At 45.0% G+C, this 13,138-nt stretch overlaps 1 pseudogene across 1 annotated transcript in view; it reads left to right on the forward strand.

The window, feature by feature from the left end:
* Positions 1-13,138, forward strand: part of LOC146817863 (amine sulfotransferase-like) — a 251,311-nt pseudogene that overhangs the window by 219,973 nt on the left and 18,200 nt on the right. Inside the window, exon 4 of the transcript XR_014962854.1 lies at positions 8,449-8,458. The product of XR_014962854.1 is annotated as an amine sulfotransferase-like (transcript). The remainder of the gene's footprint in view (positions 1-8,448; positions 8,459-13,138) is intronic.

The raw sequence follows: 13,138 nt of genomic DNA on the forward strand, positions 1-13,138 counted from the left end.
AGAGTTCACGTATTCGCATGCGTGAAACACCACAAAGTGGTCCGAAAACTTTGCTGTGCTATGCAGAGTTCCACAGATGGGTAGGGTTTCCTGTGCGCCTGTTTTTGTTGCATTCTACATCAAGCACAGTGTGGAGTACGTTCTCACGTTGGAAATCACAACGCAAATGCCACCAGACATTTTGCTTGGGCACGGCCATCTTGTTTTCTTACTCTCTTAATGGTGCAGTGCCTGGATTTGAATCCCTTCTTAATCTTTTCAATCCTCCGCACTCCTAATAATTCTACCGCTCATTTGTGTTACTTCCCCATTTGTATTTCATTTCCTTCCTTCCTGTCCTTCTTTCCCCTCCCTGTTTTTCTCCCCCCCCACCCAGCACCATGTCAGAGCAGGGCAAACAGGGGAGCGGTGACACCAGGCCCCCTGAACTACGAGCAGTAGCAGCGGCCTACCCGGCGGACGGCGGCGCCAACAAGAAGTGATGCCCCAGGTAATCTTTTGTGAGGTGGAGGTGGCAGTACTCGTTTTTTCATGCAGCACCACCTCCTTTCTTTGCTGGCAGCAGATGGCAGGCCTGGCAGTGGGCACCCCCTATGGGAGCACTGTCTGGGAAGGGTACACAGGTAAATAACAAGGGAGATTATATTTTTTTTAACCGTAAGTTACAAAGTAAAATGTAGTGAGTATCCCCTGTGTATATTTACTCTTGTAAAAAGCGTTGTCAAACTTTTCATCGTTTATACCTAATATATTGTATAAGTTGGGAAGTGTACTCCCTCTACTCTATAATAGATCTCCTCAACAAGATGAGGTGCACTCACTCATAACTTCTAAACTTCACCAATAAATCTCCATTTAATTGCATCTCATTTGTAAAATCAGCTGAAAGTTTGAAAAGCGCCACTCGGTGAAAAGAGCCCATGGAATCCGAAATATTTAGGGGTCTATTAGGATGGCGGACGGATGGCCACCGCCGGGTCGGCGGTGGCAACCGCCGGGCCCGCAGCGACCATCCGTCTGCCATCAAAACTTGGAAAACCGCCAGTCATATTAGCATGGCGGTGTTGACCGTGGCAGTGAGAAATCACGCCTGCCACTTTTCCGCCAGTAGCAGTCCGCACGCTTGCCTGGCGGGCAGAGCTGGACTGCTAAAATGGGGCTGGTGCAGAGCCAGGCACCGCCAGCATGATTATGATGCCGGCGGAAGCCAGCCTTTCCGCTGCGGTGGAACCGCCATGGAAAGGCATGTGGTGAATGTCTCCGAGGGCCCATTGCGGGCCCCCAATGTGTTGGGGGGTGTGGGTACACTGGGGGGGTACCCATCACATGTCCCTGTACCAGGTGGCAGGCACTGTGCAGTTCCTGCCATGCAGTGCAGGGATATGCAGGACATGCTCCTTTTGACATTGCGGCGGTGCTACTGGCAGCAGCAACTGCTGCAATGTTAAAGGCCGCGATTGTACCGCCACGATCGGATTTCGACTGCGGAGCATACTAATTGGACTGGCGGTAATGCCGCGGTCCTGGTGGGCGGTCTTTTCCCGCTACCATTGCGGTCGGGGTGATTTTACGACCTCCATCCTAATAGACCCCTTAGTGTGACAAAAGAGTTAACTGCTGGCTAGCTGAAAAAAAAAGAACCAAGTTTGGTTGCCGAGGACATGAGCCAGTTAAAGTGGTAGTACTGCAAAAAAGATACAGTGAAACCAGACATGGCGCTAAGTGACAGGAGCCCACGAATTTTGAAAACTTAACCATGCATATGCCTTTACAAAGCAAGTCTTTACAAAGACATTTTTGATGTAAAGGCATGTGTGCAAGAGGCTTATGCGTGGAAAATATTTTTAACCTAAAGGCATCCATACTGAAGACGCATGCGTTATAATGACAGCACTATAAAGGCATGCATTTTAATGGCATGTTTTATTTTGTCATACAACCATAGCATGCATCTATGCATTGCAAAAAAGGGAGACTGAGTTGGTCCATCAAGGGGTTTGAGAAATTAAAATAGAATCAAAGATCATTCATTGCAATGCATTAGTTCCAAGTGTAGTTTTTGTTAAGGACATTTTGAATAGGATTTTTAAGATTAGCATGGCCAACTGAATGATAATCGATACTAGCACTATAGGCGATCTGAATTAGTTAAGTACAATGTTACTGTGCTTGTCTGTCATAATAATTTTGTGGAGTTGTACCACTAATCTATTTTTTTATCTAATTTATTTTTTACATCATCAACCAAGGTCAAGAAGGGGACAGCGCAGAGGCGGGTCCAGGAAGAGCTGGGGAGAAGGCGGCCACCATGAGCGCCACTGCTGAGGGCTCTCTTCAGCCCAATAAGTCCTATTATTTATTATTTGCCTAACTTTTTACCTCAGCCCACTATTATATTATTTAATTCCTGTTATCCCTGTATTATCTTTAGTTTTCCTTATTTCATGTTTTTTTGGTTGCTGACATGTTTTCCAGTCAGTACTACTCTATAGTTTTTTCTACTGTGTTGGTAATCTTTCCCTCTGCACTATATAGCTAGTGGTACTGTAATACTAACAACATATTTTTGGTACTCTACTGTCTACTGTGAAGATTGGAGGCCCAAGTAAGTTAGTACTATAAATAATATTCAACATGTATGTTTGTTGAGAGGGCTTTTATTTTCTTGATCATGCTCTAACAGTTAACAAGAGAATGGCCATTGTCAGGAATCTCCCCAAACCCCAATGTTGTGCTGTGTAATTCATTTATATAGTATTTTATAAGTTCCCATGACAGTGCAGCATGGCTAGAAAGTATAAGGTCCCATTGCATTTACCAAACAACATTTAATCTCTTTCATTGACCATTATTATACCACCCCTTCATTGCACTTAAATGATTCAGACTCATCATCATCGATAACCATCATAGACTATACCTCTGCCCCTCCAATACCAAATGTTTTCGGTTGGCTTGACTACCTGGCTTATCTAACATTGTGAACCAAAAAAATGCCCAGGCTGATGCTGATAGAAGATACTGCAGTGGTAACCGAACTGTAGTGATGTATTGCAGTTGTATTTTTTTATTAAAATGAATGGGAGGTATATCTGGCATCTAAAACATGTATAATGTTTTTTCTAGCCACAAATAGTGCCGCCGGCTCGAAATACCTCTGAAGGAGGAGAAGTGTCAGCAGGGACGGGCGGTGATAAGTCACATTTCTTGCTTATTGACAATTACTATTAGACTCACTAGCTACAAGGCCATTGTCATCTAAAATATGTATAATGTTTTCTTTTATCCGCAAAGAACACCAGTGATGCCTGCTCCAGTGCCGCTGCAGGAGGAGACGGATCAGTTGGAAGGGGAGAAGCAGCAGTAGGGACGGGCACTGGTCATATGACCTTGAACCCCCCCAGCTTTACCAGCTACAGCAGTGGTTGAGTTATGACCCCCTCTATCTGCAACTCAGCAAAAGCTCATATAATGAATGCTAAAAATGATGGCTTGCTGGAGACGGTAAAGAACGGAAGGTTAAAATAAAAGATGGGTGAAATGGTATATGAGTGAAGGAAAGGATGAGTGGGTGGGTATAAGGATGCCTGGATGGGAATTGGGTAAATGCATCGATGGGTGGAAGGATGGTTGAAAGAAAAGATGCATACTGAAGGAATGGATAATGTATTGGAAATTTTGGTGAAAGACCGGATGAGAGAAATTTAAGGTTAAATCATGGTGTCTATGGGTGAATATAGAAGAATTAAAGGATGATTTGAATAACTGATTGAATGAATAAACAAGTAGGCTCTTCTGGAGAAGGGCATGCTGCTCACCTACTTCGTCGACTTTGTTTTATGGTTTTCAAAGCTATAGTTCAAAGTGGGGGGTATTTTAATTTTTGTTCTAATCCCTTGACACACTGTATTTGTTAAGTGAGGCAAATATGTATCCCACCCATCATCATTCATCACCCCCTCACTCCCCATGGAATTTCGCCACCCATGATAGAAGTGCAGTATGGTTTAATGTGTGACTGCAGTGTTGGCTGTGCAATGTGCATCTGTTTCAGTTAATGCGGCATCTACAAAGTTTTCAATGCATTGCAAACCGAACACACAAGGTGTGTTTCCCTTCACCCACTCAGTCACCTCTTAAGACTTCACTCCTTTATTTATTCCCAAGTTCTTCTGTACCAGCCTTTCACAAAATTGAAACATTTATTCTTGTCATGTGCCATATTTTATTGGCCATGTGAAGTAATTCCAAAATATATTTCATGGTTTCCCATAACATTTTACGCCTGTTCAGATTTTTCCCTTTCAACTTTGTATTCTATAGCAAAAGCTCTACCTACCCGCCTAATCCCTCTACCTTACCCTGGAGTAGAGTAAGTCAAGCTTTCTTTCCTTACTGCCCAGCAAATTAATTTGTTGGAAATAATTTGTGGTGGTGGGCGAGGCCAATGAGTAAATTAGGACTAAGTGCCTGGGGTCTCATAAACACTTACTTACGTGTGGAGAGGCTTGCGTGTGTTCCCTGTTCCCTGCTCTCCTAGCGGATCGCTGCCGTGGGCTCTCCTCTGCTGGTGTCTCCCTCCCGCCGCTGCGCCTGGTGTCCTCGCGACCGCGGGCGCGGCTGGAACGGGGGACTACATCTCCCGGCATCCTCTGCCTCCAGGGGGAGGAAGTTCCCGCCCACTACTCGCCACCTGCGCCTGGAGGCGCTACAAAATCACAGCCTAACCTCGGTGGAGCGGGGGTCTCATAAACACTTACTTACGTGTGGAGAGGCTTGCGTGTTCCCTGCTCTCCTAGCGGATCGCTGCCGTGGGCTCTCCTCTGCTGGTGTCTCCCTCCCGCCGCCGCGCCTGGTGTCCTCGCGACCGCGGCCGCGGCTGGAACGGGGGACTACATCTCCCGGCATCCTCTGCCTCCAGGGGGAGGAAGTTCCCACCCACTACTCGCCACCTGCGCCTGGAGGCGCTACAAAATCACAGCCTAACCTCGGTGGAGCGGGGGTCTCATAAACACTTACTTACGTGTGGAGAGGCTTGCGTGTGTTCCCTGCTCTCCTAGCGGATCGCTGCCGCGGGCTCTCCTCTGCTGGTGTCTCCCTCCCGCCGCCGCGCCTGGTGTCCTCGCGACCGCGGCCGCGGCTGGAACGGGGGACTACATCTCCCGGCATCCTCTGCCTCCAGGGGGAGGAAGTTCCCGCCCACTACTCGCCACCTGCGCCTGGAGGCGCTACAAAATCACAGCCTAACCTCGGTGGAGCGGGGGTCTCATAAACACTTACTTACGTGTGGAGAGGCTTGCGTGTGTTCCCTGTTCCCTGCTCTCCTAGCGGATCGCTGCCGTGGGCTCTCCTCTGCTGGTGTCTCCCTCCCGCCGCAGCGCCTGGTGTCCTCGCGACCGCGGCCGCGGCTGGAACGGGGGACTACATCTCCCGGCATCCTCTGCCTCCAGGGGGAGGAAGTTCCCGCCCACTACTCGCCACCTGCGCATGGAGGCGCTACAAAATCACAGCCTAACCTCCGCGACGCGGGTCCGCGCGCGGGCAGCGCCGGGAGAAGCCCGGGACAAGGGCGGGACCGTCTGTGGCCGTCCGGGGCCGGAAGAGGCCAGGCTGGGCCACGGATCCTGCTCAAGGTCACTGGGTTCAGGACTTGTAAGTAAGCTACCCTATTGAACATTGGTGTTGTTGTGGTTTATATAATTCGTAGTAGGGTATGCTGACTGTATGTTAGTTCTGAACACCAGGTGAAGATTCTGTCATTTTACTTACTTGTAAGCTTTAACAGTTGCCTGCCTTGATGTCGAAGCCCAGGTCTACCGAATTACCTGCCACAAGTGATAACAGGACTATGGACAATTATCTTGTGAAAGTGGTAAACAAGATTAACAAAGACAGGAGACTCTCCCTTGGCAGACTGAGCCCAGAAACGTCACCAACAAGGTCTACCACTTCTAACACTAGACCTCCTGTTTTAGAAAGTAGCAGCGATAACATTAACACCGTTGATGTTAATATAGATATAACAAACGACTTGGTAAACGTTGAAAGTATGGAAGAGCATGTAACTTTAAATGACTCAATTTCCTCCCAGTGTTTAGCATCTTGTTCAAAGGACATTCCATCTCCATCTCCCACGCACAGAAGGGTGCGTGCTTGTAGGAAGGCCCCAGCAAAGAGGGTGGTAATCCGAAAGCCCAAAAAACAAGGCTCAGCACAACCAAGTAGGGGGGTTACACCTGAGTCACCAAACGATACCCCAGAGGCCACTAATAAAGCTGAGGGGAGTACTCTCCACCCGGCCCTTATAGATCTCTTGGCTTCTATTTTAGAGTCTAAACTAGAGTCAATGCTTAGCCCTTTGTTGGCGAAGTTAGATCTAGTCTCTTCAGAGGTAAACAGACTGAAAGGTCTCTTGGATTCCCACCTGACCCGGCCTCCTTCTCTGATAACCCCCCAACCCGATCTGTCTGGCCCTTTGGGCCACAGCTCATCGGAATCCATCTTTCACCCCACTGCTAACACCTGTGAGGGAGGTCCTGGGGGCACTGGGGGTAGTAGTCAGACATGTCGGCCTGTAAATGCCTTGCCACCCACTTTATCACCACATCCACCAGTGGCTATCCCATTAGTTTCAGTACCTACCTCACGACAACCACATTTAGTACAAAACCGTTCTCAGAATACCCAGATGAACTTAGTCGAGGGTGAAGCTCCGGGGTTCACTAAATACAGGAGAAACAATGTTGTTAACCTCCCACCACAGTGTGTTCCTTACACAGTGGTACTGATTAATGTCCCTGAGGTTGACTCCTGTATGTCGTATTCTAGGCAGGAAACCCACGTTGCTTTAAAAAATAAATCACTTGCCTGGCTGAATAAAAAGTGTGGTTTTCCGCTGGCTCTTTCAAACGATATAATATCTACTCGTAGAGTAGGCTGGATTGGGTGTGGAAGGAAAACCACAAGAGGGGATTGTATTATAATCAACTTCAAATACCCTCAACATGTGGCTACCGTCCTCTTAAGAGCCGCCTCTTTCCCCAACCAGGATAACTCAGTTGCTGTTAGACCCCTTGGATATTTTTATAGTCATCTGACCAGCACTCAGCAGCGACGGCCCCAATTGCCCGAGCATCACGGAAATGACACTACTAGGGGAGGGCTTGGCTGTCCTATTAACATGCCACTGAGAGTTCCTATGCATTCAAAAGATGGGGATTTTTATGGCCATCAGCCAGCTAACAGGCAGTGGGATCACACTTTTCCCCTCTCTAATCGTTACTCTGCTTTGTCCTCATTGGAGGAAAACTATTGACTCCCTGATGCAACCAGGAAGCCACCCGAGTCATTAGCTCCATTTCTTAAAATTGCCACTTGGAACATTGCTGGCATAAAGAACAAAATGGGGAACCCAGAATGGCTATCGTCACTAAAAGCTTTTGACATTATTGCGCTACAAGAGACATGGGATCTGACGAATAGCTTTTCTCTGGATGGTTACAGCTGCTTCTGCATTCCAGCTATCAGTAGCGTGGCTGGACGACCCAAGGGGGGCCTGTTAACTCTATTTAAACTAGACATAAAAGGGATACTTACCCAACGTTTATCTGGCTCTGACAATTGTCTGATCGTTGAACTTGCTTCGCAAGAAAAGGCTAAGATTCTCTTTGTTAATTTTTATAATTCTAATGCCAATGATTGCACCAGTCACAATCTTGATGTACTAGATACATTTTTGTCAGCCTATAGTACTAATGCTCATACTTATGAATTAATATTATTAGGGGATTTCAACATACATCCATGCCCTTTATCATGTACTAGTTAGGATGTTGATGTCCCCCCCCTTCTCCTCCCTAGTGCATTTTGAGCATACCAGGCGTGGTGAACTTCTAGAAATTTTTATAGCTAGATGGAATTTATATGAATCAGCCTGTGGGGATGGAAATAATAGAACCCCTTCATTTAAAGGAAATGACAAGGGTACTATCATAGGCTATATATTTTTGACTTCTTGTTTGTTGTGTAATGTTATTAAATATTATACGGAGGTATCAGTTTTTAGTAACCATAATCCTGTTCTTCTAGAGTTATTGTTTGCCAACGTATTCTCCCTTAAATCAGCTAAAGGTAGAGGGGGAGCAAATCTTGTGGCAAAAGATCAAAATCGCAGGTTGAAATGGGCAAAAACAGTTCCTGAAAGTTTCTTAAAGGAGGTGTTGCATAGGACCGAGGACGAAGTTGCAATATGTTTAACAAATAGAATTGAACGCAATGAGGTCATAGCAGCCTTTGATAACATTTGCATAGAAATTGACCGTAGTCTCCAGAAAAAACCTAGCCCGATGGTGTCTGTGGGAAAAAGATGGTTTGACAAGAAATGTTCTAATGCCCATGGGGACTTATTAAAAGCCCTCAAGGCTACACCCAAAATTTGTGCGGACATAGTAAGTGCAAGGTCTATATATAAGAAAACTATTCTAGAGAGAAAGAGGGTTCTAAAAGATAATGCTTTAGCGCAGCTATTGGACCCAGCAACACTAAAAAATAGTGGCCTTTTTTGTAACACTATAAATCAGCCACTTTTTTCGGAGGACCCACATACCCCTCTTGAGGCTAACATCCCCGATGAGGGTTGGATTAAACATTTTAGTGAGATCTACACAGATCCCATTGGCACTGATATCATCGTTGCCCCTTTAGTAGTGGAAGGAGGGGTTCTGTGTCCCGCTAAGCAAATTGTTACTTTTGCACCGGCAGAAGTGGAACGGGCAATTGATTCGTCCCCGAAAAATAAAGCCCCAGGCCCTGATGGGGTTCCAGGGGACGTTTTTAAACATGCACCTAAATTTTGGTCTAAAATCCTATGTAACGTCTTTAATGTTCTTATCACCGATAAAATTCCGGACTCATGGAAAAAATCGATCATCATACCGGTCTTTAAAAAGGGTAACAGGCAAGATCCATCCTGTTACAGACCGATATCTTTAATCGACTCATCGGTGAAGATATTGGGTAGGGTTATCCTTTCTAGGATGAATGAATGGATAACTGAGAAAGGGGTACTATCTAACGTCCAGTACGGTTTTAGACCCAAAAGGAGTACAATCGATCAAAGTCTAAACTTACACCTATTGGTCGAAAAATATACGAAGGCTAGAGAGGGGCTCATGTACCTGGGGTTCATGGACCTCTCGTCTGCCTTCGATCTTGTTAATCGCTCCAAATTGTGGAATATCCTGCTTAACATAGGACTGGACAGGGCTCTAGTTTGTCTTCTAGCTGACCTCCACTCTAACCTAACAGCTGCGGTCAGAGTAACCTCGGAAGGGCGTTGCACCAACCACTTTAAGTCAGAAAGAGGGGTGAGGCAGGGTTGCATCCTGGCACCCCTCCTATTCACAATCTATATAAATGCTTTGGAACACTCCCTTAAAGCGGCAACTCTCGATGTCCCACGTATAGGTGAACTTGGTATTCCAGTTCTCCTATACGCGGATGACGCCGTATTGCTCTCTCGTACTGGTATGGGCCTCCAAAGGCTATTGAATGCTTTTGAGGCATTTATGAGTTCCCTGGACCTAAAGATCAACGTTAAAAAATCTCAAATCATGATCATGGGCAGGGGTACGAATAACAGGCCAACAAAAACATTCTCCTGTGGGAAACAAGAGCTTTGTAGAGTAGCCACCTTTCCATATCTAGGGATAACGTTTGACGAGAAAGGCACCTGGGGGCCGAATATAAAAAATAGAAATATTGCTCTTGCCAGATCTTCTTCCGCCCTCCAGAGTTTTATAAAAAAAATTAGGAGCAAGACCGATAGTCACTCTGTTAAAAATTTATGAAGCCAAAAGTTTAGCTGTCGCAACATATGGCAGTGCCATTTGGGGTTATTGTTCGACGGAAAGCATTCAGATCACCGAAAATAAATTTTTAAGATCAGTCCTTTCCGTCCCCCAGTCAACTCCTACTTACATTGTACACTCTGAACTTGGCATGGGTCATATCACTGACCAGATTAAAATCACCCCTGTTCTGGCCTGGTTGAGGATCTGGCTGAACCAGGAAATTCTGCTCAACCACACCATCTTAAAAGATTGCATGCAGTTAGATAGAGCATGTAAAATACCGTGGCTAGCCTATATTAAAAACAGTCTCTCCAAGTTAGGGAGATCAGACCTTTACTCATCCCCGTCTACAATAATGGCAAAAGACCTAGTCCAGATCAAAGGCCTGATGGGAGATATGTTACGATAGACAGGGAACAAACAGAATTGGAGAAACCTATGGTAAGGGCGGGCATTATCCTGAGCACCCATGCTGGCCCGGAACCATATCTAACTATCGTTAACCTGCCTTATCATCGCTTTCTCCTAACCCGTTTTCGGCTAAACCTGATCCACTTATCTTTGGGTCACTTTCCAACTTGGTGTTCTCCCGAAAATGCCCTGCCATGTAACTGTGACAACTTCTCGACCCAGAACACTTTGCATTTTTTGATGTTCTGTGACCATTTTACGGCATTAAGAAGGAAATACTTGCTTCCAATCCTTAAAGAGGCTGGGTTCATACAGGTTAAGTAAATATTCCGATCTCTTGTTGCTCCAGTATACTGTTTTTCTTTCATCACACAGGAGACAGTCTGATTGAATCTGCGTCTTTATTTGAACACTTCTAATACCAGCTGCATGTCACTCCAGACTTTTTACAACGGTACGTGCAGATTAATCGCTATATGGGGTAGATACATCGTGTCGATACCCAATGCATTTCGAGCCTCCTTAGGCTCTTCGTCAGGGGTTTCTATGACAAATGAAATAAACAGCTTAGCTGACCCAGTCATTATAAAAATTGCCTATAATCTTAAACTATAAGTTAACCGTAACCCACAATCCCATTACATGCCATACCCCTCCCCTCAGCCAATAAGATTCCTGTGCTGCTGATAAATTAAACCACCCTACTCAAACCCTTCATCCACTCAAAACATGTTCTCAATACCTTAATTCAAAATGCCGTTGTAAAAAGTCTGGAGTGACATGCAGCTGGTATTAGAAGTGTTCAAATAAAGACGCAGATTCAATCAGACTGTCTCCTGTGTGATGAAAGAAAAACAGTATACTGGAGCAACAAGAGATCGGAATATTTACTTGATATATCGGTTTACTGTGGAGTACTTTGATGAAATGGACATAATTGAAGGGAGTAGTTCCCAGTTTCTGCAGTGCGTCAGTGTGGAGCACGAGAGGAGTGCCCCTGTCTCTGAATTCCTTTGAAATAATTGTGGTTTGAGGTGATCCACTGACACTGACTGCATGCACTCACTAACGAGTTTTTCATGCATGTGTATTATTAAGGGGAGGAGTGCATTCTCATTCATGACTGTTCTGTTCAGAAAATATCACCTCTACGAGTTTTGCACCCCATCGGATGAATAAAGCTTTTCGAAATTGGAGAAAGAAAGCATAAGTATGTATTTGTCACAGCGGAGACAGTGGAAACATGAAGTGGATTTCATGGAATCAAAATCGGACATGTATCATGAACAGTTAAAGCTGATGTATGGGTCAGATGTATTAGTAGCTTGTCATTATGTTTTTACACGCATTCTTAATGTATTCATGGATTTAGGGCACGCTATACAGCTTATTTTTATTTTTCACAATCATGTTTATTACGCATGTATTATTGTTTCAGGTTTAGACAATTCAGAGATGATGATGTTTTGTTTAATAATTTTTGTTGTACGGTTCGTTTAAGGTTAAGGGAGCACAGACTTGTTGGGGGGTGGATTGCTGGTTGTGCAGCGAGGGTGAGAGGTGCACCATGGTAGATGGAGTTTCGAGTGTGCAGTTGGTGTAAAATCGAGTGCAGCTATAGGTGGAGGAAGGCACGTGCTGGTACTTAAAAACGTGTATTAGGACCATTCAAACGCACGAGAGTGAAAGCAGCTGTATCTATGAACTAACAGCTAGGAATAGAGAGGAAGCAGCGTGTATATGGAGAGCAGCACGAGGAGGTTAGTTTGGTAGTGGTGGTCTGTTTAAGAATTAACAGCGAGGGATATGGCATAAGAAACAACAGTGAGGGAGAGAGTGCATGTGGGGGAAGAGGGAACAAGGGAGGATTACGTTTTTGGTGAAATGGGTGGCATTTTGAATTAAGGTATTGAGAACATGTTTTGAGTGGATGAAGGGTTTGAGTAGGGTGGTTTAATTTATCAGCAGCACAGGAATCTTATTGGCTGAGGGGAGGGGTATGGCATGTAATGGGATTGTGGGTTACGGTTAACTTATAGTTTAAGATTATAGGCAATTGTTATAATGACTGGGTCAGCTAAGCTGTTTATTTCATTTGTCATAGAAACCCCTGACGAAGAGCCTAAGGAGGCTCGAAATGCATTGGGTATCAACACGATGTATCTACCTCATATAGCGATTAATCTGCACGTACCGTTGTAAAAAGTCTGGAGTGACATGCAGCTGGTATTAGAAGTGTTCAAATAAAGACGCAGATTCAATCAGACTGTCTCCTGTGTGATGAAAGAAAAACAGTATACTGGAGCAACAAGAGATCGGAATATTTACTTGATATATCGGTTTACTGTGGAGTACTTGGATGAAATGGACATAATTGAAGGGAGTAGTTCCCAGTTTCTGCAGTGCGTCAGTGTGGAGCACGAGAGGAGTGCCCCTGTCTCTGAATTCCTTTGAAATAATTGTGGTTTGAGGTGATCCACTGACACTGACTGCACGCACTCACTAACGAGTTTTTCATGCATGTGTATTATTAAGGGGAGGAGTGCATTCTCATTCATGACTGTTCTGTTCATACAGGTTAAGCCCGCACTCCTATTTTTACAGTTCTTACAGACACCAAGGATAACCTTCCACGTTGCTAACTTTTTAGTGGGGGCTATCAGAGTCAAGAAAAGGCTGTCGATTGACATCACTCCGAACTATGGTCCCTAAACGCGTTGAACTGTATTTTGCCCATGGTTAGTGATCACTCTAAGAAAGACTTTTAATTGATTTTATGTAAACGCTTTGTACAGTTTATTTTATCTCAACTGACCTCTTTTTAACGTATATTTAGGATTGAATTTTATTAAATGTATCTATTTTAGTATTATTTA

The sequence above is a fragment of the Triturus cristatus genome, chromosome 6, assembly GCF_964204655.1.
Source record: "Triturus cristatus chromosome 6, aTriCri1.1, whole genome shotgun sequence".
NCBI classification, from domain to species: Eukaryota; Metazoa; Chordata; class Amphibia; order Caudata; family Salamandridae; genus Triturus; species Triturus cristatus.